The following is a 14,342-nucleotide window of genomic DNA, read 5'->3' as shown; positions in this document are numbered from 1 at the left end:
GGTTTCCTCTTATAATTGTCATGTCGTGGTTAGTGATACAAAAGTTTTTTATGTCCGATATTGAGTGGTGATTTAGAGTTATTAGTTGTTCTTGTTATAAGACTGACTATGCCTATTTAACTTTCTCCCAATATTGAAGATGACTAAATGGGATTAACTCTGGATAATCACCATGTTCGTGGTCAATGACTTGAAAAGGAAGCTTTGATTCTCTATCCTTGCCAAGAGTGTCTTTTAGCATTTATATCTTTCTAGTTGTTTATTTTATTTTCTTGTCATTTAGTTTCTTGCCTCTTTATCCGCAAACCCCCCTCTTATACTCATAACCGATAACACACATACCTCACTGCAATTCTTTTAAGAGACGACCCGAGGTTTAAATACTCTCAATTTTTATTGTTTTGCATTGTGACAACCAAATTAAACTTTGATTCGAGTCAATTATTGGTTTGGAACTATACTTGCAACAAATTATTTTGTGAAAATTTCCGAACCGACATTTAGCCCGCATAAAGTTTTTGGCACCGTTTCCGGAGAATTGCAACATGTGCTTGTTATTTGTTATTGTATATATGTTAAGATTGTGAATAGTTTGTTTTTGTTTCTTTGCTAGTTTTTGTTAATTTAGGAGTTTGTTTTCTTTATTTCTTAATAGTTTTTGTCTTGTTGTTTTCTATTTCCACCATAAATTCTCATTATTTTGGCTATGAGTTTGGTTATAACTATGTTGCAGAAAATGCGAACTCCAATGATGGTAGGCACTATGGGATTGGAAAGCAATGGAGAGAGGAATCACATTCTCATGAACAGACTTCATGGTATCCGTATCAATTTCCTCCGTTTAACAATGATTATAATCCACCGCTAATACTCACTAATATAAACCAACTCCTCAACATTGTTCTCAACCTTACTCACAAGCTCCATCTTACAAAACATCTTCCTATAATCCATATCCATCACACCATCAACCTTATGTACCACACCCTTGTGACCATTATGAACGAAGACCTATAGAACCACCGCTATTCTAACACAAATACTCCCAAGAACAACAAATTCTATATACACCATCTCAATACTCCCACCAATATAGACCACCTTTCTATCATAAAACCTTTTTCCCAAACAATAAACCCTCCTCTCTACCTCAAACACTCATGGATGACACTCTCGTTTCAATTCTTCAAGGGCAATGTGAAGTCCAAAAGAGGCAAGAAGAATTCATGGCTACCTTAGTTGAGGTAGCAACTAACTTAACCTCCCGATGCTTATGCAATCAAGGCACTCCCATTGCCACATGTGGAGAATCAAGTAAAGAGCGTAGTACAAAAGAGAGGCTAAAATCTCAAGTGGAGAATGAGGAGTGAACCTTTGTATTGGAATAAGTGGAGGAAGCAAAAATCATTGAAAAGGAAGAAGTGGTTGAAGATTTAGGAGATGTTGAATGCAAAGATGAATCTAAAGTTGTAGAGCCTTCTTTTGTAACAACCTAGTTTTCGAGTACGCGAGATCTTTTCTGAAGGTACGGATTTCTTCGGAAGATCAGTAAGGGGAGAACCTCTGCTATATCATCAAGCATCTCAATCCTCATTGTCATTATGTCATCTTTAAGCTAGAACCTTTTCTGAGGCAAGCTCGATAACACAATCACGAAAAACCAAGTTTTTGAACTATATCGGTTAGGAGTTTTTATTTTGATTTTTGTAAATAGTCTCAGTTTGCGAACCGGACTCAATTCATGAGAGAAAAGAGATAATAGTATAATATTATCATTATATGAGTATTAGAAGCTGCTTGAATGATATTATAATGTTACTTGGTCTATTTTAGTTAAAAACAGAAAATTGGTTTAACCGAGTTCACAGTTTACTGGTGCAGCTTAGCACCAGCACTCTCTGATGACTTTAGCAATGCTAAAGCCTCATCATACATGTTCTATTCTCATAATAAATATGTTAATAGTGTCATTTATGCTAGTAGCTCAGAAAAGAATTTTTAGAGATATTTTTACAAGTGTTCCAATACATCTAATTTTAGTAGTTATATGATGAGCGGATAATTTGTACGCTTTTTGGCATTGTTTTTAGTATGTTTCTAGTAGGATTTAGTTAGTTTTTAGTATATTTTTATTAGTTTTTAGTTAAAATTCACTTTTCTGGACTTTACTATGAGTTTGTGTGTTTTTCTGTGATTTCAGGTATTTTCTGGCTGAAATTGAGGGACCTGAGCAAAAATCTGATTCAGAGACTAAAAAGGACTGCAGATGCTGTTGGATTCTGACCTTCCTGTACTTGAAGTGGATTTTCTGGAGCCACAGAAGCCCAATTGGCGCGCTCTCAACGGCGTTGGAAAGTAGACATCCTGGGCTTTCCAGCAATATATAATAGTCCATATTTTGCCCAAGATTTGATGGCCCAAACCGGCGTTCAAAGCCACCTTCAGAATTCCCAGCGTTAAACGCCGGAACTGGCACCAAAGTGGGAGTTAAACGCCCAAACTGGCACAAAAGCTGGCGTTTAACTCCAAGAAGAGTCTCTACACGAAAATGCTTCAATGCTCAGCCCAAGCACACACCAAGTGGGCTCGGAAGTGGATTTCTATGTCATTTACTCATTTCTGTAAACCCTAGGCTACTAGTTCTCTATATATAGGACCTTTTGCTATTTGTATTTTCATCTTCGGATCATTTTTGATCTTAGGATCATCTTTGGACATCTAGTTCTTAGATCATTGGGAGGCTGGCCTCACGGCCATGCCTAGACCTTGTTCTTATGTATTTTCAACGGTGGAGTTTCTACACACCATAGATTAAGGTGTGGGGCTCTGCTGTACCTCGAGTATCAATGCAATTACTATTGTTCTTCTATTCAATTCAGCTTGTTCTTGTTCCAAGATATCACTTGTTCTTCAACTTGATGAATGTGATGATCTGTGACACTCATCATCATTCTCACCTATGAACGTGTGACTGACAACCACCTCCGTTCTACCTTAGATTGGGTGAATATCTCTTGGATTCCTGATACACGACGCATGGTTGATCGCCTGACAACCGAGCGCTCGCCTGATAACCGAGCCAGCCATTCTGTGAGATCAGAGTCTTCGTGGTATAGGCTAGAACTGATGGCGGCATTCAAGAGAATCCGGAAGGTCTAAACCTTGTCTGTGGTATTCTGAGTAGGATTCAATGATTGAATGACTGTGACGTGCTTCAAACTCGCGATTGTGGGGCGTTAGTGACAGACGCAAAAGAATCACTGGATTCTATTCCGACATGATCGAGAACCGACAGCTGGATAGCCGTGCCGTGACAGGGTGCGTTGAACATTTCCACTGAGAGGGTGGGAGGTAGCCACTGACAACGGTGAAACCCTTGCATAATGCTTGCCATGGAAAGGAGTAAGAAGGATTGGATGAAGACAGTAGGAAAGTAGAGAGACGGAAGGGACAAAGCATCTCCATTCGCTTATCTGAAATTCTCACCAATGAATTGCATAAGTATCTTTATCTTTATCTTTATGTTTTATTCATCATCTATACCCATTTGAGTCTACCTGACTAAGATTTACAAGGTGACCATAGCTTGCTTCATACCAACAATCTCCGTGGGATCGACCCTTACTCGCGTAAGGTTTATTACTTGGACGACCCAGTGCACTTGCTGGTTAGTTGTGCGAAGTTGTGATAAAGAGTTGAGATTCAAATTGTGCGTACCATGTTGATGGCGCCATTGATGATCACAATTTCGTGCACCAAGTTTTTGGCGCCGTTGCCGGGGATTGTTTCGAGTATGGACAACTGACGGTTCATCTTGTTGCTTAGATTAGGTGTTTTTCAGAGTTCTTAAGAATGAATTCTAGTGTTTCAAGGTGATGATCCTATCATCACCAAAGCTGATTGATTCTCATCAATTTAGCTCTTGAATGCAATGTCCTGCTGAAGCTTGGCTATCCATGTCTAATTTCTTTAGACTGAAGCTTTAGACTAACATTGCATGATTCCTGGAATTCTCATTAAGAATTTTGATACCTTTATTTTCTTTTCCACTTAATTTTCGAAAAAATCCAAAAAAATTACAAAATCATAAAAACCAAAAAAATATTTTATGTTTCTTGTTTAAGTCTAGTGTCTTATTTTAAGTTTGGTGTCTTACATGAATTGTTTATTTGATCTTGGTTCTATTTTCAAGACAATAATACAGAGAACTGAAGATTCAGTACATGCAGCAGAGGAATTATACAGAAAAAGCTGGGCGTTCAAAACGCCCAGTGAAGAAGGCAGACTGGCGTTTAAATGCCAGCCATGGTGCCTGGCTGGGCGTTTAACGCCCAAAAAGGTAGTGCATTGGGCGTTAAACGCCAGAATGTGCACCATTCTGGGCGTTTAACGCCAGGATGGCACAAGAAGGAAGATTCTGTTTTCAAACCAAATTTTTTTCAGGTTTTCAAAATTTTTCAAAATCAAATCTTTTTCAAATCATATATTTTCAATCAAATCTTTTTCAAAATCAATTTCTTTCCTTTTTCAAAGATACTTGCTATCAATTAATGATTTGGTTCAACATTTCAAGTAAGTTGTCTTTTCTGTTGAGAAAGGTTTAATGTTTGATTCATATCTTTTCTTGTAAGCCAAGTCATTATTTTTTTTAAAATCAAATCTTTTTAAACTATTTTTCAAATCATATCTTTTCAATCATATCTTTTTAAAACCATAATTTTTCAATCATATCTTTTTAATCACATCTTTTTCAAAATAGTTTTCAATCATATCTTTTTAACTTCTAATTTCAAAATCTTTTTCAAAAATCACTTGATTTCTTTCCCATTCTTAGTTTTCGAAAATTATCAATCAATTTTTCAAAATGTTTTCAAAATCTTTTACTTAATTTTCGAAAATTTCTTCCCCTCTTCTCACATCCTTCTATTTATGGAGTACCACTCCTCCTCAATGCACAATTCGAACTCTATCTCACTAAGTTCGAATTCTTCTACCTCTTTCTTCTACTTTTCTGTTCCTCTGGCACCTCAAGGAATCTCTATACTGTGACATAGAGGATTCCATATTTTTTTGTTCTCCTCTCTTTCATACGAGCAGGAACAAAGACAAAGGCATTCTTGTTGAAGCTGACCCTGAACCTGAAAGGACCTTGAAGCGAAAGCTAAGAGAAGCTAAAGCACAATTCTCTGTAGAGGACCTAACAGAAATCTTCAAAGAAGAAGAACCCATGGCAGCCGAAAGCAACAACAATGCCAACAATGCAAGGAAGGTGCTGGGTGACTTTACTGCACCTACTCCCGACTTCTATGGGAGAAGCATCTCTATCCCTGCCATTGGAGCAAACAACTTTGAGCTTAAGCCTCAATTAGTTTCTCTAATGCAACAGAATTGCAAGTTCCATGGACTTCCATTGGAAGATCCTCATTAGTTCTTAGCCGAATTCTTGCAAATCTGTGACACTGTCAAGACTAATGGGGTTGACCCCGAGGTCTACAGACTTATGCTATTCCCCTTTGCTGTAAGAGACAGAGCTAGGACATGGTTGGACTCACAACCTAAAGAAAGCCTGAACTCTTGGGAAAAGCTAGTCAATGCCTTCTTGGCAAAGTTCTTTCCACCTCAAAAATTGAGTAAGCTTAGAATGGAAGTCCAAACCTTCAGACAGAAGGAAGGAGAATCCCTCTATGAAGCTTGGGAAAGATACAAACAAATGATCAGAAAATATCCTTCTGACATGCTTTCTGAATGGAGCATCATAGGTATTTTCTATGATGGTCTGTCTGAACTATCCAAGATGTCTTTGGATAGCTCTGCTGGTGGATCTCTTCATCTGAAGAAGACGCCTACAGAAGCTCAAGAGCTTATTGAAATGGTTGCAAATAACCAATTCATGTACACTTCTGAAAGGAATCCTGTGAACAATGGGACAAATCAGAAGAAAGGAGTTCTTGAGATTGATACTCTGAATGCCATACTGGCTCAGAACAAAATATTGACTCAGCAAGTCAATTTGATTTCTCAAAGTCTGTCTGGAATGCAAAATGCACCAAGCAGTACTAAGGACGCTTCATCTGAAGAAGAAGCTTATGATCCTGAGAACCCTTCAATGGAAGAGGTGAATTACCTAGGAGAACCCTATGGAAACACCTATAATTCTTCATGGAGAAATCATCCAAATCTCTCATGGAAGGATCAACAGAGACCTCAACAAGGTTTCAACAACAATAATGGTGGAAGAAACAGGTTTAGCAATGGCAAGCCTTTTCCATCATCTTCTCAGCAACAGACAGAGAATTCTAAGCAAAACCACTCTGACTTAGCAACCATGGTCTCTGATCTAATCAAAACCACTCAAAGTTTCATGACTGAAACAAGGTCTTCCATTAGAAATTTGGAGGCACAAGTGGGACAACTGAGCAAGAAAATTACTGAACTCCCTCCTAGTACTCTTCCAAGCAATACAGAAGAAAATCCAAAAGGAGAGTGCAAGGCCATCAACATGTCCGAATTTGGAGAGGAGGAAGAGGCAGTGAACGCCACTGAGGAAGACCTCAATGGACGTCCACTGGCCTCCAATGAGTTCCCTAATGAGGAACCATGGGAATCTGAGGCTCAAAATGAGACCATAGAGATTCCATTGGACTTACTTCTGCCTTTCATGAGCTCTGATGAGTATTCTTCCTCTGAAGAGGATGAGTATGTCACTGAAGAGCAAGTTGCTAAATACCTTGGAGCAATCATGAAGCTAAATGACAAGTTATTTGGTAATGAGACTTGGGAGGATGAACCTCCTTTGCTCACCAAAGAAATGGATGACTTGTCTAGGCAGAAATTAGCTCAAAAGAGACAGGATCCTGGAAAGTTCTCAATTCCTTGCGCCATAGGCACCATGACCTTCAAGAAGGCTCTGTGTGACCTAGGGTCAAGTGTAAACCTCATGCCTCTCTCTGTAATTGAGAAGCTAGGGATCTTTGAGGTACAAGCTGCAAGAATCTCACTAGAGATGGTAGACAATTCAAGAAAACAAGCTTATGGACTTGTAGAGGATGTTCTGGTTAAGATTGAAGACCATTACATCCCTGCTGATTTCATAGTCCTAGAGACTGGGAAGTGCATGGATGAATCTATCATCCTTGGCAGACCCTTCCTAGCCACAGCAAAGGCTGTGATTGATGTGGACAGAGGAGAATTGATCATTCAAGTAAATGAAGAATCCTTCGTGTTTAAGGCTCAAGGATACCCCTCTGTCACCATGGAGAGGAAGCATGAAGAGCTTCTTTCAAAACAGAGCCAAACAGAGCCCCCACAGTCAAACTCTAAGTTTGGTGTTGGGAGGCCACAACCAACTACTAAGTTTGGTTTTGAACCCCCACATTCAAACTCTAAGTTTGGTGTTGGGAGGTTCCAACATTGCTCTGAGTATCTGTGAGGCTCCATGAGAGCCCTCTGTCAAGCTACTGACATTAAAGAAGCGCTTGTTGGGAGGCAACCCAATATTTTATCTATTTTCTTTTGCTATTTTATGTTTTCTGTAGGTTGATGATCATGAAAAGTCACAAAATCAATTGAAAAAGCAAAAACAGAATGAAAAACAGGAAGAAAAACAGCACACCCTGGAGGAAGAACCTACTGGTGTTTAAACGCCAGTAAGGCTAGCAGATGGGCGTTTAACGCCCAGTCTGGCACCATTCTGGGCGTTTAACGCCAGAAAGGGGCACCAGACTGGCGTTAAACGCCAGAAAAGGGCAAGCACTTGGTGTTAAACGCAAGAAATGGGCACCAGCCCGGCGTTTAACGCCAGAATTGGCTCAGAACGCATTTTTGCACGCCAATTGGTGCAGGGATGGCTTTTCCTTGACACCTCAGGATCTGTGGACCCCACAGGATCCCCACCTACCCCACCACCCTCTCTCTTCTTCTTCACCCATTCACCAATCACCTCAACACCTCTTCCCTAAAAACCCTTCACCTATCAAATCCCACTATTCTCTTTACCACTCACATCCATCCTTCATAAAACCCCACCTACCTCACCATTCAAATTCAAACCACTTCCCCTCCCAAACCCACCCTCCCATAGCCGAACCCTACCCCTCTCTCCACCCCTATATAAACCCATCTTCACTCCTTCGTTTTCACACACCCTAAACACTACTTCTTCCCCCTTTGGCCGAACCATAAGCCTCCTCCATCTCCTCTATTTCTTCTTCTTCTACTCTCTTCTTTCTTCTTTGCTCGAGGACGAGCAAACCTTTTAAGTTTGGTGTGGTAAAAGCATTGCTTTTTGTTTTTCCATAACCATTTATGGCATCCAAGGCCGGAGAAACCTTTAGAAAGAGGAAAGGGAAGGCAAAAGCTTCCACCTCCGAGTCATGGGAGATGGGGAGATTCATCTCAAGGGTGCATCAAGACCACTTCTATGAAGTTGTGGCCTTGAAGAAGGTGATCCCCGAGGTCCCTTTCAAACTCAAAAAGAGTGAATATCCGGAGATCCAACATGAGATCCGAAGAAGAGGTTGGGAAGTTCTTACCAACCCCATTCAACAAGTCGGAATCTTAATGGTTCAAGACTTCTATGCTAATGCATGGATCACCAAGAACAATGATCAAAGTGTGAACCCGGACCCAAAGAATTGGCTTACTATGGTTCGGGGGAAATACTTAGATTTTAGTCCGAAAAATGTAAGGTTGGCATTCAACTTGCCCATGATGCAAGGAGATGAACACCCTTACACTAGAAGGGTCAACTTTGATCAAAGGTTGGACCAAATCCTCACTGACATTTGTGAAGAGGGCACCCAATGGAAGAGAGATTCAAGAGGGAAGCCAGTTCAATTGAGAAGGCATGACCTCAAGCCCGTGGCTAGGGGATGGTTGGAGTTTATCCAACGCTCAATCATTCCCACTAGCAACCGGTCTGAAGTTACTCTAGACCGGGCCATCATGATTCATAGCATCATGATTGGAGAAGAAGTAGAAGTTCATGAGGTTATAGCCCAAGAACTCTATAAGGTGGCGGACAAGTCCTCTACCTTGGCAAGGTTAGCCTTTCCTCATCTCATTTGTCACCTCTGTTATTCAGTAGGAGTTGACATAGAAGGAGACATCCTCATTGATGAGGACAAGCCCATCACTAAGAAAAGGATGGAGCAAACAAGAGACCCCTCTCATCATGAAATCCCTGAGATACCTCAAGGGATGCACTTTCCTCCACAAAACTATTGGGAGCAAATCAACACCTCCCTAGGAGAATTGAGTTCCAACATGGGACAACTAAGGGTGGAGCACCAAGAATATTCCATCCTCCTCCATGAAATTAGAGAAGATCAAAGAATCATAAGAGAGGATCAACAAAGGCAAGGAAGAGACATTGAGGAGCTCAAGCACTCCATAAGACCTTCAAGAGGAAGAACAAGCCGCCATCACTAAGGTGGACCCGTTCTTTAATCTCCTTGTCCTTCATTTCCCTGTTTTTCGAATTTCTATGCTTATGTTTATCTATGTTTGTGTCTTATGATCATTAGTGTCTATGCCTTAAAGTTATGAATGTCCTATGAATCCATCACCTTTCTTAAATGAATGAAAAATGTTCTTAATTGAAAAAGAGAAGAATTGCATGAATTTCAGATTTTATAACAGATTAATTATTTTGATGTGGTGGCAATGCTTTTGTTTTCTGAATGTATGCTTAAACAGTGCATATGTCTTTTGAATTTGTGGTTCATGAATGTTAAAGTTGTTGGCTCTTGAAAGAATGATGAAAAAGGAGACATGTTTGATGAGCGGATAATTTGTACGCTTTTTGGCATTATTTTTAGTATGTTTTTAGTATATTTGGTTTAGTTTTTAGTATATTTTTATTAGTTTTTAGTTAAAATTCACTTTTCTGGACTTTACTATGAGTTTGTGTGTTTTTCTGTGATTTCAGGTATTTTCTGGCTGAAATTGAGGGACCTGAGCAAAAATCTGATTCAGAGACTGAAAAGGACTGCAGATGCTGTTGGATTCTGACCTCCCTGCACTCGAAGTTGATTTTCTGGAGCTACAGAAACCAATTGGCGCGCTCTCAACGACGTTGGAAAGTAGACATCCTGGGCTTTCCAGCAATATATGATAGTCCATACTTTGCCCAAGAATTGATGGCCCAAACCGGCGTTCAAAGTCACCTTCAGAATTTCCAGCGTTAAACGCCCAAACTAGCACCAAAATGGGAGTTAAACGCCCAAACTGGCACAAAAGCTGGCGTTTAACTCCAAGAAGAGTCTCTACACGAAAATGCTTTATTGCTCAGCCCAAGCACACACCAAGTGGGCCCAAAAGTGGATTTTTATGTCATTTACTCATCTCTGTAAACCTTAGGCTACTAGTTCTCTATAAGTAGGACCTTTTACTATTGTATTTAGAGATCTTGGTAGCTATCTTTGTTCTGAGGCTATCTTAGATCATTGAGAGGCTGGCCATTCGGCCATGCCTAGACCTTGTTCTTATGTATTTTCAATGGTGGAGTTTCTACACACCATAGATTAAGGTGTGGAGCTCTGCTGTACCTCGAGTATTAATGCAATTACTATTGTTCTTCTATTCAATTCCGCTTGTTCTTGTTCCAAGATATCACTTGTTCTTCAACTTGATGAATGTGATGATCCGTGACACTCATCATCATTCTCACCTATGAACGTGTGACCGACAACCACCTCCGTTCTACCTTAGATTGGGTGAATATCTCTTGGATTCCTGATACACGATGCATGGTTGATCGCCTGACAACCGAGCGCTCGCCTGACAACCGAGCCAGCCATTCCGTGAGATCAGAGTCTTCGTGGTATAGGCAAGAACTGATGGCGACATTCAAGAGAATCCGGAAGGTCTAACCTTGTCTGTGGTATTCTGAGTAGGATTCAATGATTGAATGACTGTGACGTGCTTCAAACTCCTGAGGGTGGGGCGTTAGTGACAGATGCAAAAGAATCACTGGATTCTATTCCGGCCTGATCGAGAACCGACAGATGGATAGCCGTGCCGTGACAGGGTGCGTTGAACATTTCCACTGAGAGGATGGGAGGTAGCCACTGACAACGATGAAACCCTTGCATAAGCTTGCCATGGAAAGGAGTAAGAAGGATTGGATGAAGACAGTAGGAAAGCAGAGAGACGGAAGGGACACAGCATCTTCATGCGCTTATCTGAAATTCCCACCAATGAATTACATAAGTATCTCTATCTTTATCTTTATGTTTTATTCGTATATCACCATATCCATTTGAGTTTGCCTGACTAAGATTTACAAGATGACCATAGCTTGCTTCATACCAACAATCTCCGTGGGATCGACCCTTACTCGCGTAAGGTTTATTACTTGGACGACCCAGTGCACTTGCTGGTTAGTTGTGCGAAGTTGTGTTTATGCCATGGTATTGAACACCAAGTTTTTGGGGTTCATTACCGGGGATTATGAGAGTTGTGAAAAGTATTGTTCACAATTTCGCGCACGAAGTTTTTGGCGCCGTTGCCGGGGATTGTTTCGTGTATGGACAACTGACGGTTCATCTTGTTTCTTATATTAGGTATTTTTTAGAATTCTTAAGAATGAGTTCTAGAGTTTCATGATGACCTGTTGAAATCTGGCTGGCTGAGAAGCCATGTCTAATCTTATTGGACCGAGGTTTCAACTGATCATCACAAGAGCTTATTGATCTCTATCAATCTTGCTATTGGAGCAATGATCTGCTAAGGCTTGGCTGGCCATTGGCCATGTCTAGTGTTTTGGACCGAAGCTTTCTTTGAAAGCTTGGCTGGCTGTGAAGCCATGTCTAATTCCTGGACCGGAGTCTTAGACTAGCATTGCAATGATTCCTGGAATCCAAATTAAGAATTCTGAAACCTTTATTTTCTATTTCCATATAATTTTCGAAAAAATCCAAAAAAAAAATTTCAAAATCATAAAAACAAAAAATATTTTATGTTTCTTGTTTGAGTCTAGTGTCTAATTTTAAGTTTGGTGTCTTGCATGCATTGTTTATTTGATCTTGGTTCTATTTTCAAGTCAATAGTATAGGGAACTGAAGATTCAGAACATGCAGCAGAGGAATTACACAGAAAAAGCTGGGCGTTCAAAACGCCCAGTGAAGAAGGACAGACTGGCGTTTAAACGCCAGCCAAGGTGCTTGGTTGGGCGTTTAACGCCCAAAAAGGTAGTGCATTGGGCGTTAAACGCCAGAATGTGCACCATTCTGGGCGTTTAACGCCAGGATGGCACAAGGGGGAGGATTTTGTTTTCAAATCAATTTTTTTTCAAGTTTTCAAAGTTTTTCAAAATCAAATCTTTTTCAAATCATATCTTTTCAATCAAATGTTTTCAAAATCAATTTCTTTCCTTTTTCAAAGATACTTGCTAACAATTAATGATTTGATTGAACATTTCAAGTATGTTGCCTTTTCTGTTGAGAAAGGTTTAATGTTTGAATCATATCTTTTCTTGTTAGGCAAGTCATTAATTTTTAAAATCAAATCTTTTTAAAATTGTTTTCAAATCATATCTTTTCAATCATATCTTTTTAATCACATCTTTTTCAAAGAAGTTTTCAATCATACCTTTTTGAATGCTAATTTCAAAATCTTTTTCAAAAATTATTTGATTTCTTTCCCACTCTTGGTTTTCGAAAATCAATTAAAGTTTTTCAAAATGTTTTTTAAAACCCTTTTAATTAATTTTCGAAAAACCTCTCCCCCTCTTCTCACATCCTTCTATTTATGGAGTATCACTCCTCCTCAATGCACAATTCGAACTCTATCTCACTAAGTTCGAATTCTTCTACCTCTTTCTTCTATTTTTCTTTTCCTCTGACACCTCAAGGAATCTCTATATTGTGACATAGAGGATTCCATATTTCCTTGTTCTCTTCTCTTTCATATGAACAGGAACAAAGACAAAGGCATTCTTGTTGAAGCTGATCCTGAACCTGAAAGGACCTTGAAGCGAAAGCTAAGAGAAGCTAAGGCACAACTCTCTGCAGAGGACCTAACAGAAATCTTCAAAGAAGAAGACATGGCAGCCGAAAACAACAACAATGCCAACAATGCAAGGAAGGTGCTTGGTGACTTTACTGCACCTACTCCCGACTTCTATGGGAGAAGCATCTCTATCCCTGCCATTGGAGCAAACAACTTTGAGCTTAAGCCTCAATTAGTTTCTCTAATGCAACAGAATTGCAAGTTCCATGGACTTCCATTGGAAGATCCTCATCAGTTCTTAGCTGAATTCTTGCAAATCTGTGACACTGTCAAGACTAATGGGGTTGACCCTGAGGTCTACAGACTTATGCTATTCCCTTTTGCTGTAAGAGACAGAGCTAGGACATGGTTGGACTCACAACCTAAAGAAAGCCTGGACTCATGGGAAAAGCTAGTCAATGCTTTCTTGGCAAAGTTCTTTCCACCTCAAAAATTGAGTAAGCTTAGAATGGAAGTCCAAACCTTCAGACAGAAGGATGGAGAATCCCTCTATGAAGCTTGGGAAAGATACAAACAATTGATCAGAAAATGTCCTTCTGACATGCTTTCTGAATGGAGCATCATAGGTATTTTCTATGATGGTCTCTCTGAACTATCCAAGATGTCTTTGGATAGCTCTGCTGGAGGATCTCTTCATCTGAAGAAGACGCCTACAGAAGCTCAAGAACTAATTGAAATGGTTGCAAATAACCAATTCATGTACACTTCTGAAAGGAATCCTGTGAACAATAGGACTAATCAGAAGAAAGGAGTTCTTGAGATTGATACTCTGAATGCCATTCTGGCTCAGAACAAGATATTGACTCAACAAGTCAATTTGATTTCTCAAAGTCTGTCTGGAATGCAAAATGCACCAAGCAGTACTAAGGATGCTTCATCTGAAGAAGAAGCTTATGATCCTGAGAACCCTTCAATGGAAGAGGTGAATTACATGGGAGAACCCTATGGGAACACCTACAATTCTTCATGGAGAAATCACCCAAATCTCTCATGGAAGGATCAACAGAGACCTCAACAAGGTTTCAACAACAATAATGGTGGAAGAAACAGGTTTAGCAATGGCAAGCCTTTTCCATCATCTTCTCAGCAACAGACAGAGAGTTCTAAGCAGAGTAACTCTGACTTAGCAACCATGGTCTCTGATCTAATCAAAACCACTCAAAGTTTCATGACTGAAACAAGGTCCTCCATTAGAAATTTGGAGGCACAAGTGGGTCAGCTGAGCAAGAAAGTTACTGAACCTCCTCCTAGTACTCTTCCAAGCAATACAGAAGAAAATCCAAAAGGAGAGTGCAAGGCCATCAACATGGCCGAATTTGGAGAGGAGGAAG

General features: G+C 39.9%; 1 non-coding gene across 1 annotated transcript; it reads right to left on the bottom strand.

Moving 5' to 3' along the window:
• Window positions 1-13,450: 13,450 nt before the first annotated feature.
• Window positions 13,451-13,558, bottom strand: LOC130942330 (small nucleolar RNA R71). The gene has a single exon (XR_009070905.1). It is a non-coding gene; the product is annotated as a small nucleolar RNA R71 (small nucleolar RNA).
• Window positions 13,559-14,342: the final 784 nt, after the last annotated feature.

Source organism: Arachis stenosperma, chromosome 7 (genome assembly GCF_014773155.1).
Source record: "Arachis stenosperma cultivar V10309 chromosome 7, arast.V10309.gnm1.PFL2, whole genome shotgun sequence".
NCBI classification, from domain to species: domain Eukaryota; kingdom Viridiplantae; phylum Streptophyta; class Magnoliopsida; order Fabales; family Fabaceae; genus Arachis; species Arachis stenosperma.
This window is presented reverse-complemented; position numbering and strand designations above follow the sequence as displayed.